This window comes from Bubalus bubalis, chromosome 7 (assembly GCF_019923935.1).
Source record: "Bubalus bubalis isolate 160015118507 breed Murrah chromosome 7, NDDB_SH_1, whole genome shotgun sequence".
In the NCBI taxonomy this organism is placed as follows: domain Eukaryota; kingdom Metazoa; phylum Chordata; class Mammalia; order Artiodactyla; family Bovidae; genus Bubalus; species Bubalus bubalis.
Window position 1 is genome coordinate 69,116,266 of NC_059163.1, and position 16,764 is coordinate 69,133,029.

Genomic DNA, 16,764 nt, shown 5'->3' on the forward strand with positions numbered 1-16,764 from the left:
AAAACAGTGGAAAGAGTGACACACTTTACTTTTTTGGGCTCCAAAATCACTGCAGATGATGAGTGCAGCCATGAAATTAAAAGGTACTTACTCCTTGGAAGGAAAGTTATGACCAACATTGACAGCATATTATAAAGCAGAGACATTACTTTGTCAACAAAGGTCCGTCTTGTTAAGGCTATGGTTTTTCCAGTGGTCATGTATGAATATGAGTGTTGGACTATAAAGAAAACAGAGTGCCAAAGAATTTATGCTTTTGAACTGTGGTGTTGGAGAAGACTCTTGAGAGTCTCTTGGATTGCAAGGAGTTCCAACCAGTCCATCCTAAAGGAGATCAGTCCTGAGTGTTCATGGGAAGGACTGATGTTGAAGCTGAAACTCCATTTGGCACCTGCGAAGAGCTGAATCATTTGAAAAGACCCTGATGCTGGGAAAGATTTAAGGCAGGAGGAGAAGGGGACGACAGAGGATGAAATGGTTGGATGGCATCACCGACTCAATGGGCATGAGTTTGTTTAAACTCCGGGAGTTGGTGATGGACAGAGAGGCCTGGCGTGCTGCAATCCATGGGGTTGCAAAGAGTCAGACACAACTGAGTGACTGAAGTGAACTGAACTGAGGTCCATCCATTTTGCTGCAAATAGCATTATTTCATTTTTTATTATGGCCAAAAAAAAAAAAAAGAACAAAATTATACCCTGTAGTTTCTTGATTTTTCCTCCTTTGCTTCTAAATTCCCTTACTTCCCTGACTGACAACATTTTGAATCTACTCTTTAGTATTCAGGAAGATCTAGAAAACTTTTGCTTGGATGTACAAAAGGGGACACAGAAAGGCTTTATTGCCCAGGAGGACACCATAAGGAGCTGCTCAGTTACATACTTGAAGCTCTGAGTCATTGCATATGGAGCTCGAATTCCCTGATGGTGAGGCCATGAAAAAAAGATATGAAACTACATGAAGAGAAGAGTTGCTTCTTTGATTCTTATCTTTTAGTAGTTCACTTTAGGCCCTAGACCTATTGAATGAAGGCATCTTAAACACCCAGGCCAGAGTAGCTACCATCTAAATGCCACCTAATGCCCCTGATGATGCCACATGGAACACAAGAAATACCATCTGATCCCTGCTGACTTTCATGATCTAAAGCATTGTGAGATATATTAAAATGATAGTTGTTTCATGCCAATAATTTTTGAGATGCTTATATACAATTTGCATAGCTTCACTGTTCCTCCCTTTCAGCTATAAAATAGACAAGAATCCAAAAAGTTTCTCATGAGGCTTAATTGAATTAGTGCAGTGTAAAAGTTTAGATTGTCATCTATCAATTTTTACCATAGTAACTGGAACTTAGCAATAATAACTAACTTTGAAACAATTCATAGTTGCTAGGCACTGTGGAGACTCAGTAAATAGCTGTCCCTCATGCAGAAAAATTACACTGCTAATTCTCTGAGGTTGAATAAGCACTTTAATTTTTCTCCACTTGTAGGAGTAAGTTTACATTGACTCTTCTTAGTTCAATCATCTTGTTTTGTTAAAATGCAACCCCTTTTTCAAAGCAGTTAATCATCTATAGGAAAGCTCACCATCTACTTTTATGAGTGAATGTACCACTTTGACTACATAAACAAAAATACTTAACATTTGTAAGACAAAATTTATAAATACTTTCTAAGCATGTCATATATTTTTCATCTAATAAATAAATCTTATGCAGCATACAGTGAAGAATTATCCCATTTTGCCAGGGATGGATGTGATATGTGAAGATCAATGTTAACTGTATGAGCTGAGAAAAGTTAAGACCTGTTTCAGCATATTTTTCAGTATTCCCTCTTTGCTCTAGCATAACAATTTGAGCTAAACAAATCGTGTTGTGCCTTTTCAAATTATTTTTCTCATTTTTTCAACATATGGATTATTTTCTTCTGAAAGATGCATTGTTATTGTTGGTTAGTCACTAAATCAAGTCTGACTCTCTGCAATACCACAGACTCTAGGCTGCCACGCTCCTTTGTCCATGGGATTTTCTAGGCAAGAATACTGGAGTGAGTTACCACTTCCTTCTCTGGGGGATCTTCCTGACCCAGGGATCGAACCCAAGTTTCCTGCATTGGCAGGCAGATTCTTTACCACTGAGCCATGAGGAAAGTCCATAAAGATGCATATCAATATAAAATATGAATTTCAGAAACGCAATGATGCATTTGTTTTAGAAATCTCTAAACAAGTATTGCATTTGGATACATGAATTCAAATGTGAAATTCCAAAAACAATACCCAGAGAAAAACCTGAGTAAACAATGTCAGCCTTTTTTGGACAAGTGTGGTTCAAAGTTCTTTGTTCTAAGAGGAATAAACAATCCCACTTAAAGTGCCTTAACATGGATGCTTAATGTGAAACAAGTGTCGTTTCCAGGCAACCTCTGAGCAGGTGTTTAAAATTGTTCTGGCCCCAGAATAAGTGTTCCTGCTGTGGTATCACAGTCTTGAAAGGCTCCAGTGGAGTTTGTGGCTAGAATTATATCAAAAACACGTAGAAATGTGTTTCTCAGTAATGCAGGAGACTAAACAAAGTAGCCAGTTTTTTTTAAAATCCTGGTGTAAAATTTAAGATTAAAGTAACTTTCATCTTATCAAATCCTTTGCTAAGATGCACTAAGTGTAAATTAATGGGGTCAAAAAGAAAATATGAAATAACTAAATGACTAGAAAGAACATACTCAGTCTAAAAGTATTTCTTTAACACCTCCAAGTTTTTATTTTTAATTTTAAAATTTATAGTAGGGGAGAATGAGGCCATGTCTATGAGTGAAAGTGAATGTGAAGTTGCTCAGTCCTGTCTGACTCTATGAGTGCCCACTGCCAAAATAAATTTCCCAATCTGATGACCACGTGATTCAAAAAAGTATGCCCAAACTAATCAACATGTCTAAGGATTTTGTGCCCACAGAACATGATATATATTATTTAGTCCTTTGCAATTTATGGGGCTTTCCTGATAGTTCAATTGGTAAAGAATCCCCCTGAAGTGTAGGAGACCCCAGTTCAGTTTCCTGGGTTGGAAAGATCCCCGGGTTGGAAAGATCCCTTGGAAAAGGGATAGGCTACCCACTCCAGTAATCTTGGGTTTTCCTTGGGGTCGAGCTGGTAAAGAATCCACCTGCAATATGGGAGATCTGGGTTCAATTCCTGGCTTGGGAAGATTGCCTGGAGAAGGGAAAGGCTACCCACAGCAGTATTCTGGCCTAGAGAATTCCACGGACTGCATAGTCCATGTGGTCGCAAAGAGTTGGACACAACTAAATGACTTTCACTTACAATATATTTGCAGCTCTATAAATAATAACTACAGTATTTGGGCAGTTAGTTTTCCATATAAATGAGACTAAAAATAGAGCCTACTTCGGAAGTCAGTAATAAGTATTAGTAAAATATCCTTATAAATTTACAGCATACTGTTCAACACAAAACACAAAGAGAGCTAGTCTAAACAAGTAGAAAGGCTGTGTAGACAAGATTGAAGAACATGGAGTTAAACAGACTAGATCAAAATCCAGGTTCAACACCTTAAGAATTATAAATGAAAGTAAGAAAGCGTTAGTCCTCAGTCATGTCCAACTCTTTTGCGACTCCATGGACCATAATCCTCAAGGCTCCTCAGTCCATGGAATTCTCCAGGCAAGAATACTGGAGAACAATGACAATTCCTTCTCCAAATAATTATAGCTACAAGTAAATCAAGTACTTTTTCTGATTTATTTTCCTCATTTGAGGAAAAGACACTTTATCTAATAAGTTTGTATTAAAAATTAAGTGATGTTGGGACACATGGAAAAATTCTTGGAGCATGGTAAAATCTTAATAAGTGTAAGTAACTGTTATTCTAAGTGAAACAGCTATTTTTTTTACTCCAATCCAAAGTTACCATTTAGTTCAATTTTTACATTAAATTAAGCAATTCATAAAAATACTGCCTTTTTGAATCATGTAGAGAAAATACTTTTTTTTCCTCATTTTTGGACCCTGGGTGACACTTAACCCTTTGGAATATATCATACACAACCTGAATTAAGTATGTAGTCTGGCAATGGTGATAGTATGAACCCTGTGGTAATGTTCAATTTTAGATTATAATTAAATACTCCATTTTGTTTTGCTATTCACAGACCTAGATCGTTTCCTACCTAAGGTTCCATAGGTTCCATATGTGCTCAGTCACTCAGCTATGTCCCACTCTTTTCGACCTGTTGGATTACAGCCTGCCAGGCACCTCCATCCATGGGATTTTTTCAGTCAAGGATACTGGAGTGGGTTGCCATTCCCTTCTCCATGGGATCTTCCCTACCCCCTACCACCTGCATTTCCTGCACCTCATGCATTGCGGGTGATTCTTTACTGCTGAGCCATCGGGGAAGCCTATAACATTTACTTATGACTAAAGTAATATTCACAATGTAACAAATTTAAACATTAATATTGTCTTGTTCTGTTATTATTTTACTAAATCAAAATTACTTAACAGACACTGCTTATAAACCAGAGACTGAAATATATACTATGAATACAATGGAGGGCAAAAAAAAAAAAAAAAAAATCTTCCCTCTCCTGTTTATTAATGTTTTCCAAGGGCTCAAGTGGCACAAGAGTTCTCTCCCCTATGAAACAAGCAGTCAGTGTGGGCACAATACTAATTCATTTTAACTGTCCTTACTCAAAATACAAACTAGGATTTTATAGTACCTGAAATTGAAACCATAGACTCCCCTGGGCTGATTAACTTTTTCCAAAAATTCATTTGTAACACTATTAGATTATATTCTTAGAGAGGATACTATATATAGTGATATGAGCAACAGCTATGCTTGTAAATGTAATACATTAATTCATATGAGATCTCCATGTAGCCCAGGTGGCTCTGTGGTAAAGAATCCACCTACAATGCAGCAGACAAAATGACGCAGGTTCAATCCTGGGGTCTGGAAGATTCACCTAGAGGGTCATGGAAACGCACTCCAGCATTCTTGCCTAGAAAATTCCATGGACAGAGGGGCCCCATAGTCTACAGTCCATGGGGTTGCAAAGAGTTGGACATGACTGAGTTCACCCAAGCACACTCCATGTAACAAAGTGCCCAGTGGATAGTAGATGCTTAAAACAATGTTGATGGAGTGGGGAAATTGATGAATGTTTCTAGTAAAAGCAACAACAACCATCCTAACAATTTTCTATTCAGTGATTACACTTCACACATTCTATTTCTAAACTTTACTGCAGCCTTGATATTTAGGTATTATCTGAATTTTACATAAAATTGAAATGAAGGCCAGAAAGTTTTAGAATATGTCAAATCAATGATAATAATAAGAAACCAATTGTTTCATCTTGAAATTAAGGAAAATATGCATAGTGAGCATTCAGGATATTCTGTAAAGATACATGCTTTGAATGTACAGCTATGAACTAGGTAATAGGCAAGATGAAAATAGGATGTAGGATGCTCTATTACAGGTATCCCTGTATCAATGTGAAGAGATCTTCATTCGAAGACTCTAGATATCAGGTGCCTCAGAAAGCCACAGGGTTGACCTCTGCCTGAGTCCCTTCTTTATTCTTGGATATAACCTCACTGATGTCAAGTTCTATTTAGGTATCAAAAGAGCTGAATGCCTGGAAAAATAAAAAGGCAAAAATAAGTTTTTGAGATTGAACAGATTACTCTGTCACCCAGAACTACATATCTGGAAGCCAAATCTTTTCTCGCTGAGACATTTTTTTGTTTTGCTTTGTTTTGTTTCTATGGCTAAACAAATATTCATCTTACAGAGAAAACCTGTATGGATTCCTGTAACAATAAGCAACCTATATGAAATATTCACGAAAGTGCATGGAATGTTAGGTAGTAAACATGAGTGTTTTGGACAGTTCATGAAACTGATGAAATCTGATGTAAATTTGGTTATATTAATATCTTTTCCTTTCAGCATTTTTAAGAAAATATTCTTATATTAATCATAAGCTCAAAAGATTTTGTAAACTAAGTATGCTCTCTTGGGAGACTTAAAGTGATAAATGCTTTTATGTGTGGTGTATGATAGAAGCACACATAGGTTGCCATGGAATTTGAAATTAGAGTCATCTGGTTTAGACATAGACATCACAGAACAATTCTAGCAAAAGGTAACACTTAAAATTACCTTTAAATGATGAGTGGGAGTTAACTGGTTGTTTAAAGATGTCACGAACACTTTGTGAGAGAAAAAGCAAGTGCAAAGAGATAATTGCAAAAGAGCCTGATTCTTCCTGTAAATGGCAAGCTGTCCATTATGGTCAGAATTAACTGTGGAAAGAGAATCATTGCAAAAATAAAAGCCAATTTCTTCGTTTATCCTGATTATTGTAAGCCCCTTTAAGAAACAGAACCTCATAATCTGATAGCCTATGGCTTAAGCTATTTAAAAATCAACGATAAAATTCAGTTGGAGTGGGCAAGGAATCAAGATACTCATTTTGCTTTAGGGGAAATATATTAAGTTTGAGTGAGAATTTCATCATTCAAAAATAAAATAAAAATAAATGTTCAGATTATAAAATGAGTCTTTGAAGCCAAAGATAGAAACTCAGGCACTCAAAATAAAGCAATAAAACTACTTTTGGAAAAGGTTGTGCTATCAAAAATGGAAATTAATATAGAGAGCTTCTGGTTTGTGCTCCTAAAAGAAATAAATGAAATTTATGAAACAACAACAACAAAAAAATATAGACAAGAAGACAAGACCAAAGATTTGATTGAAATTATAAAATTGGGGAAAAGACTAAAAATCTATAAAATAAGAAAGTGACAATGCAAGTGAAAAATAGTAAAATTAATTTTAAATGTTTTGTAACTTGCTAGCAACAGAATCAATTATGTAAAAACTCAGGTGATGTAGAAAACAAATCAGAATTGTTAGTTGAGAATTCATGTTGGAAAGTTGAAAGGTTAATGATCATCTGAAGGAAGAAGATGAAACCTAGGTGAGTTAGGGTTAGCATTAGAATTAGAATAGGACTGACCTAGTGCAAGGATTAAGATAGTGTTACCTTTGGAACTGTATCAAAATCACTAAGATTACCTGAAGAGTCAAGAGTAAGCAGAGAAAATTAAAATACTCAAATTATTATAAAGAAAATATTTTCTGAATTGAAAGCAATGACTGTACGGATGAAATCATTCCTTGATTTACATGACTAATTAAATAATGAAATCAAAACCACACTGTGAATATCTTAGTGAAATGCTTGATTTTTAAGGAAAACAAAGAAAATCTAACGTCCAACAAACACATACACAGAAGAAAAAAAGTTTGTAAATATTAAAACTAAATCACTAGGCTCTGAGGTATGATTTTTAATAGAATCCGTTAATTTTCACCTAACAGAATTATTTTTCTTAATTGGGGGATTTGTGGAAAACATTTCAGTTTGTTTTCTGAAATAAGCATAATCCTGATATCAAAAGTGGCTAACAATAAGTACTTTATAATGAACTTGACTGGATTCAGTCTGGCTTCACTCTTTATTCACTTTTCAAATTTTATTTGCTTTGTAACATTACAAAGGTACTAGTCATTTCAGATTGCCATAAATATAATAAAAATTGAAAAAATAAACTGAGTGGTATAGACAACAGAGATTTATTTTCTCACAATTCTTGCACCTGGAAGTCTGAGATAATGGCAGCACAATGAGGCTCTGGTGAGATCCCTCTTCCTCACTTGCATATGAGGCAGAGAGAGAGCTCTGGTGTCTCTTCCTCTTCTTATAACTCTAATTTTATCAAAAGGGCCTCAACTTCATGACCTCATCCAAACCCAATTATCTCCCAAAGGCCTCATTTCCAAATATCATCACTGTGGGTATTACAGTTTCAACATATGAATTTTTCAGACAAATTTCAGCCCATTGCACTCACCTTCCTCATATATAAACATGAAATATTAATAGAGCATCTTCTTTAGAGGGCTGTTGTGAAGAACAAATGAGGTAATAGATGCCATGGAATTAGAACAGATGTTAACACACAGTCAATACTATATGAGTGTTGGCTGATATTGTTAGTTATCTGGCATGATCACTATGTACAGATATAAACAAGATGTTTAACAAAATACAAGCAACTGAAACCTAGAAGTTATTAAAACAGATGATCAAATTCATTTTGATATTTGGCAAAACTAATACAGTTATGTAAAGTTTAAAAATAAAATAAAATTAAAAAAAAATTAAATTAAATTTAAAAAAATCAATTTCTTGAATTCAGAGACTTTTATCACTTATTTTATTAAACTGTATAATTCATCTTATTACTAATTTCACATATACTATCCACATCATCATATTTGGGGATAATAGAAATACAACCAAAGGACATTTATAATATGACTTACAAAGAGAGAATATTAGAGAACTAAGTCTGAACATCACACATTATTCTGAATGCTTTGAGGCATTCTCATAAAAAGAAAGAAAAAGATAAATATCCCATCGTTAGCTAGTATTATTCAATTCTCTCTCAAAAGTGTCAAGCCCTGAAGAAATAAAATGCTACTGTATTAATTATTTTAAAGAAAAACATATCTAAGGGTATAATCATCCGTGTAAGTTGAAAAATTATTAATTTAAGTGAAATTATTATTTTACTGAGAATCAAATTAATTGTAGCAATATGTAGTAAATAATGTGTATATAACACTTTAGTCTCAGAAAAAAAAAAAAGTCAATTCTTTATGATATGAACATCATGTGGACAAAGCACTCACTTTTCTCTGTGATTGAAGTAGAGGTTATCATATCAAAAGAATGACAGAGTTAAACAATGGAATTATTTTTGTCCTTTATTTTCCTCTCCATTTCCTGACTTTCAATGTTGAAAGACACAGATATTTTGAATAAAAAATCTCAATTAATTGAGTAGTAAACATATAAAATGGCATACTTCTTAATCTCATTAGATTTATTTGAATAAAAGCAAATATAGAAATGCAACTTTTGATATCTGCATATCCGGCATTAAAACAAAATTGCTAATGTACTTTTAATACAGCAAAAACAACAAGATATTTTAAGGTACAAAAGAAAAGATATTTTCTCAATGATGATTATATTAATCCAGCAATTTATGAAACTGAAAAGGCAATCATATCAACACCTAAAGAACTAACTTCTGTAAAACATCAGGTAATCTGTATTTTTAAATCAAAGTATACTTGTTTTATGGATATGCTTAATAATAAAGAGAGACTAAAGAAGGCAGAGAAAGTATTTTGTAAGTTAACTACATATTTCAAAAAAACCTAGCTGTATTGTTTAGTATTTTTAATTAATGAAGTTAGAGAAAACACAATTCCTACTTCAGAACATTTTAATTTTTTACACATTTTTTTAATGATACATATTAGACACTTTGGCCTTTTATTTTACATTTCAAAGATATTTGTAACAATTGAAGCATAATAAAACATTTTCTCAAATATGATAAAATCTTTAAGTTCAGTACTAAATTTCAGAATGATGGAGAACAGCATAAAGACAGAAACACATTGCTATTCACAAATGTAACCAACATCAATCCTGGTTAAATTGTATCTCTCTAATATATCTGTTGGAGAAGGAAACATCAACCCACTCCAGTATTCTTGCCTGGAGAATCCCATGGACAGAGGAGCTTGGGGAGCTACAGTTCACAGGCTTACAAAGAGCTGGACATGACTAAGCAACTAACACACACACAGTATATCTATCCTTTTCCAACAAACTGTATAAGGTCTTCATTACATCTCACTGTAAATTCTTTTCTCCTTTCACTTCTCTCTATTCAGACCTATCCTCTTGAACTGTGTAGCTAAATTCATAATGTAAAAAAATTGTTTTCAACAACAAAAGGTAATAGTAATAGTCTCACTTCTTTCCACTAAAATTCCCAATTTTAGCTATTTCCAAGCCAGAAGGTCACTTACTAATTGTCTTTGGGAAACCATCTATAGCTGCAGACCACTTTTCAGAAGGAAAATGTGTAAGGTCCAGCCTACTTTCACATTGTTGAAGTCTCTGAGTGTCAGTTTCTAAGCTGAAATGGCAGGACCATTTCCTCAGTGTCAAAAGGCCAGACAAGTAGAATTGTGACCTATTTCTGGTCCCTTTCTTTTTATGTTGTTATCTAATTGCTTTGACTTATGAACTTGAGCTTTTAAATGTATTGGCATTTTTGGCAAAACAGAAGAGGTATTTCACAGTAAGAAAAGCCTGGAGGTGGGTGGTAGATAAGAAAATCAGCAAATTTTCCTTTTATCAAAGGAGGCCCAGGCAGGAAAACAAAACAGAAGATATGGCTTCTAGATGAAAAATTTTATATAGTCATACACTAGCTAAGTCATGTTGGAGTTTAGATAAAACAATGAAATCACATAACTTCTGAAATTATGTAATTTATAAATAATTACTAGTATCTCTGCTAATTGGAAGAAATTTTACTCAATAATTATATCTTGCATGCCTAATTAATTTGCATTTTTCTGTTTGCATGCTGGGTTAAGAATTTTTCTTCTTATGTGTTTGGGCTCATTAAAATGCTTCATATTTATTAAAATTAAAAGAATAGTCTTTTGATTTATTCTTTAGCCATGAACATTTATTAAAGAGAAACAAAATTTTTGTTCTGTGATCTATTATTAATTATAGTGTAATTATTGAGTGATGAATATTTCTGAGAAAGGGAAAATATGAATGCCTGTAGGTGGAATGTATTTCACTGAGTAAAAACATTGTATATTTCTTTCTTTGATAGTTACCAAATAAACTACATTAATTTTTAGAAGATCCATAAGTATTACTCTTAAATCTTTTATTCTAGGATGCTTATTGACACAAATAACAAAAGAGCATGAATGTCACCAGTTTAACCTATTTTTAAATTATTGCTTAAAATATGCTGTGAACTTTTTATTCCTTGTGACAAAAAGTTTCAGGCAGCAATATTGGTAGCTACCACAAACTAGCATTTGTCTTCACCAGAGACTTGTTAAAAAGTAACACATAGAAAAGAGAAAATTTGTAAAAGAGAATTAAGGAATACTATTCACAGTGATAAAAATTTTATATAGTTTTAGAAAATATATATGGTGTGATTCTCATGCATGAGAACAACTTGATCATTTTTGTTCTAATGCTAGCCATACCATTAAGAATTCTTTAGCAGTTCTAGGACTAAGTCAAAGATAATCTACTATGGGATTCTATAATTAATATAAATAATATTACTGATATACCTACAGCATAATAATGTATGGACTTCCCTGGTGGCTCAGATGGTAAGGAAATCTGCCTGCAATGCAAGAGACCTGGGTTGATGATACATTACATATATCTGAATATGCTACTTTTAAAAAAGTATAAAAATGGTAAACTTAGGACTTATTAAAACAAATGACTACCCAATGAATTCAATGAAAAGCTAATTTCACTCAATATAATAAACTCCTTCATTGTTTTCTTTTCAATCTTTCAATTAGCTATTTACTAATAGGAAGTATTTGTTGTAGGATATTTTCCTCCAAATTCTTTTTTTATTATCCCAAGAAATACAACCTGATTATCATCAAACTAAGAGTGTAAACTGCTAATTTGAATTCTTTTCTTGAACCTCATGCTCTGAGTTTTAGCAGTACCACTGAATATTTTCTTAAGTCCTCACTGATGAGATAGTCTTCAGTGATATTATTAGTAAACTAGCTTTTTAAATTCTGTATATTTATTGTAAATATTTAATATAAAGACTAACATAAAAGGATTAAAATATAACATAAATCAAGCAAAACACAACATTGTCTATTCAAGATTATTTGTGTGATAACACAAACCTTGTATCTTTCTTTTTCCATCTTCAGTAGTTTTCTTTTTTATTTTTCACCAATAGCAGCAGTAATATGTTATTAGTGAGCACTTATCATCAAAATGTATTATCATAGAGAACACAAAGTAGTAGATAAACAAGAGATGAGGGATGAATTAGGTGGTAAAGCATAAGTGTATAATCCTCAGTTTCAAAATGTTGACATAATATGAAAGTGATATGTTTGCCTCAATTTATGATCTAGAAATGAAAAAGATACTGTTACCCTAATCTTAAAAATTAAAACAAACCAGTTAAGATATACATTTATAGTTTTGGGGTTTTGTTTTTGCTTTTGCTTTTAATTATCAGGGGAATGAAAGATAACAGGGCTAACTTCAGAAAGTGATGAGCCCTTGGGAGAGAGGAGACCTGCATCTGTATTGTGTGTGTAACTGAAATTTAAAATGGCACCATTTACAATAACATCAAAACACATGAAACATTTGGGGGAAAATCTTACAAAATATGTGCAAAATTTGTATATTACATGCTGTAAAATTTGATTTGAAAAATCAAAGAAAATTTAAATAAATGGTGAGATATACTTCATTCATGGATTATGAGGAGTATTTATAATATTCTCTTCAAACTGATGTACAGTGTAGTTCCAATCTAAACACCAGCAAGCTTTGTTTTTTTTCTTAATTGCCAAAACATTTCTAAAATTTATATAGTGAAACAAAGGATTTAGATTAGCCAAAAAATAATTTTGACAATGAGAAATGAAGTTGTAGTATTCACACTACTTGATTTCAAGACTTTCTTTAAAAGCACATTATTCCAATAGCATGACATGGTGGAAACAGAGATCAATGAATGGAATACAGAATTGAGAAATAGAACCACATATTTGTGGTCAATTAATAGCTAATAAAGAAAGGAGAATTCTCAACTTATGAGGCTGATGCATTCAGGCAACAACATAACAAAAACAAAAAGACTTGAAGCGAATCATAGCTTTAAAAAAAAAAAAACATAAAAATCTTCTGGAAAACAAACAAAAAATCTTTGTGATCCTGGGTTAGACAAATACTTCCTAAGAGAGAAAAAGTACTAATAATTTTTAAAAATTCCATAAGTGGACTTCAGTAAAAAATTTGTCTCCTGTTCAAAAGACACTGTTAAGAGAATAAAAAGTATCCAAAATATATTTTTGATAAAGTAATTGTGTCCAGAATATATAATGAATATCAAAGTTTTAATAAGAAAGAAGCCTAATTTCTTTTGAGAATTTTAGAAATTTGAATACAGTTCAAATCAGTGTGTGTGGTTTATTTCAGTTCCTTCACTGCCAAACCTGGATGTAGGGACTGTTTCAAATTCTGCACTTTCTTTTTGTCTGTGATGAACAAATAGGTGTAAAGGTATATGCTGCATCCAACTTTAAACTTCACATTATCTGTTTTCCTTGATCTTGACAGACTTAGCATCCTTTTGCCTGACTGTAAGCAGAAAGTCTTTGATTTCCTCAATTTTGAGAGGCATGGTGATGAGGTACAGAGAGCACAGCTGGAACAAGGAGTTGGCAAGAAGCAAGAAAGGAAAAGTATGAAAGTGTAACTTTAAAATGGATAAGAGATCTGAACAGACACTTCACTAAAGATATAATATACCATATATTCATGAGGGCAAATGGTTTAGTGAACAGATGTTTGACATGATTGGTTATTAAGGAAATACAAATTAATTTTTGCAATAATTAATGAAAATACATACAGAGCATATAAGACATATGTGGTCTTAAACATACATATAAGACATATGTATATGTTTACACATCTTATAAGACACATGTTGCATTTAAGACACAATTAATGTATAGATAAATTCCTCATTCATTTGTAATGAAGTACCATTGCATATGGACCAGAATGGCAAAAAAAAAAAAAGCAAAACAAAAGGACTAACATTGGCATGGGCACTACCAGTGTGTTGACAATGATGTGGAACAATTTGAAATTTTTGACATTTCATATGGAAATGTAAAATAAAATAACCACTTGGAAAATGAATGTGGTAGTTTATTATAAAATTGAACGTATATAATTACCATGCCACCCAATAAACCTACCCCTTGGTACTACCTAAGAGAAAACTAATGTCTCCCAAAGACCTGTATATAAATATTTGTAACCGCTTTACTTATATTCTCCAAAAATTCCAAAACAATCTAAATATCTGTTATTAGTGACAGGAAATTATACTACATTTATAAAATTCAATACTACTAAGCAGTAAAAAGGACCAAGTTGCTAATAAACACAAAAACATGACAACTTTCAAAAGCATCACTGGGACGACCTAGAGGGATGGTGTGGGAAGGGAGGAGGGAGGAGGGTTCAGGATGGGGAGCACATGTATACCTGTGGTGGACTCGTTTTGATGTTTGGCAAAACTAATACAGTGTTTGAGGTTTAAAAATAAAATAAAATTAAAAAAAAAAATAGAGAGAGCAAATAACTAACCTGATCAGTGCCAGCATCTCCTTTAGATTTTCCTAAGTATTAAAAACTTAACTTTAATAATTACAAAAAAAAAGACACAAATTTCTACATATTATTAATATCTGATCAACTTATTTGACATTCCCGTAAAAGCAAAACTATCAGGGAAAAAAAAAGTCTCTAAAGTATCCTCATATGTCTATTAAATAATGAAAGGGAAGATGGCACATCAACAAAAATAAACCACCTATTCTTAAAAAAAAAAATTCCCTCAGTTTTAGAATAAATAACTTACATCAATATTTAATAATGCAAAAGAACTCTAACAATAATGGTGGTGGTTGTTTAGTCTCAAAGTCGTGTCTGACTCTTGGGACCCCATGGAAAGAGGAGCCTGGCAGGCTAGAGTCCCTGGGATTCTCCAGGCAAGAATACTGGAGTGGGTTACCATTTCCTTCTTCAGGGATCTTTCCAGCCAATGAATCAAACCCTGGTTTCATTCATTGTAGGTGGATTCTTTACCAACTGAGCTACAAGGGAAGCCCCAACAGCTATAGTTAAAGAAAATAATTGAATTTAGCCTTAGATTTTGCTGAGGACTCCCCAGTTAAAATCAGTACTTTTAATATTTCTTAAGCTTTCTATTTGTATTTGTAATTCTGTCAGACAGCTACACCAAACTGACATTAGATTGGCAGTTATAAAAATATTCAAAAATTTGTTGATTACTTAAATACTTTAATGATGTTGAATTTGTAATTAATTTTAAAATATATTAAAAAGAATTGGCATTGATGTTATAAACAAAGTCATTTGTAATAAGGGATTACATAATATTGTAAGAGAAACTACTCTTGCCTGTGGTTGGTTTTATTGAGTTATTTGAAGTGTGCTGTCAAGTTTTTATTTATGTCTTATTGCAAATATGGGTTTCCCAGGTAGAACTAGTGGTAAAGTCTTCTGCATTGGCATGAGACTCAGGTTCATTCTCTGAGTCAGGAAGATCCCCTGAAGAAGGGGCATGACAACCCATGCCTGCAAAATTTCATGGACAGAGGAACGTGGCAGACTATGGTCTATAGGGTTGCAAAAGTCAGACACTACTGAAGCAACGTAGCATGCATGTATTGGCAATATAAATATTTTTACATTTTGAAACAGGTATTTTCATTTAAAAAATGTGCTTGCATATTACTGTATGGTTTATGTATTCACATCCTGTCAAAAATAAGTTCTGCCTATTTTATTCTTTTTAATTTTATGCAAAAATATAGTTTAAAAAAACATGAACTTACTAACTGATTGAATAGATTAAACATAATTCTTAGGATCCTTTTAAACAAGATTTTACATTTACTGGACCACTGTATTCTATCACAAAAATCAATGGTGTACTGAAGCCAGCCCACTCTGCCTCAAAAAAAATTGATCATTCATTTTTCAGGAAATTTGCTTGTTAATTGCTATATACAGACATTAGTAAAGGTGGTTTGTTGTTGTTTAGTCACTAAGTATTGTCTAACTCTGCAGCCCTATGGACTGCAGCACGCCAGGCTTCCCTGTCCTTCACCATTTCCCAGAGTTGTTTCAAACTCCTGTCTATTGAACCAAGTTAGTTATGCTATCTTTGGAGAAGGAAATGGCAACCCAGTGTTCTTGCCTGGAGAATCCCAGGGACGGGGGAGCCTGGTGGGCTGCCGTCTATGGGGTCGCACAGAGTCAGATACGACTGAAGTGACTTAGCAGCAGCAGCAACAGTTATGCTATCTAATCATCTCATCCTCTGCTGCTGCTGCTGCTGCTGCTAAGTTGCTTCAGTCGTGTCCGACTCTGTGCAACCCCATAGACGGCAGCCCACCAGGCTCCCCCGTCCCTGGGATGGGTTGCCATCTCATCCTCTACTGCCCCCTATTCCTCTTGCCCTCAGTCTTTCCCAGAATCAAGGCCTTTTCCAATGACTCAGTCTTTTGTATCAGGTGGCCAGAGTATTGGAACTTTAGTTCAGCACCAGTCTTTCCAATGAATAGTCAGGACTGATTTCCTTTAGGATTGACTGGTTTAATCTCCTTGCTCTCCATGAGACTCTCAAAAGTCTTCTCAAACACTGCAATTCAAAAGCATCAATTCTTCGGGACTTAGCCTTCTTTATTTTATTTTTTTGTTTGTTTGTTTGTTTTTTAATTTTCTTTTAAGTTAAAAAAAAAAATTTTGCCATACATCAACATGCATCCGCCACAGGTGTACACATGTTCCCCATCCTGAACCCGCCTCCCACCTCCCTCCCCATACCATCCCTCTGGGTCATCCCAGCGCACCATCCCCAAGCTTCCTGTATCCTGCGTGGAACCTGGACTGGTGATTCATTTCTTATATGATATTATA

The 16,764-nt window shown here is 33.7% G+C and overlaps 1 pseudogene; it reads right to left on the reverse strand.

Moving 5' to 3' along the window:
- Nucleotides 1–13,209: 13,209 nt before the first annotated feature.
- Nucleotides 13,210–13,423, reverse strand: LOC102402746 (annotated as a pseudogene).
- Between the last annotated feature and the right edge of the window lie 3,341 nt (nucleotides 13,424–16,764).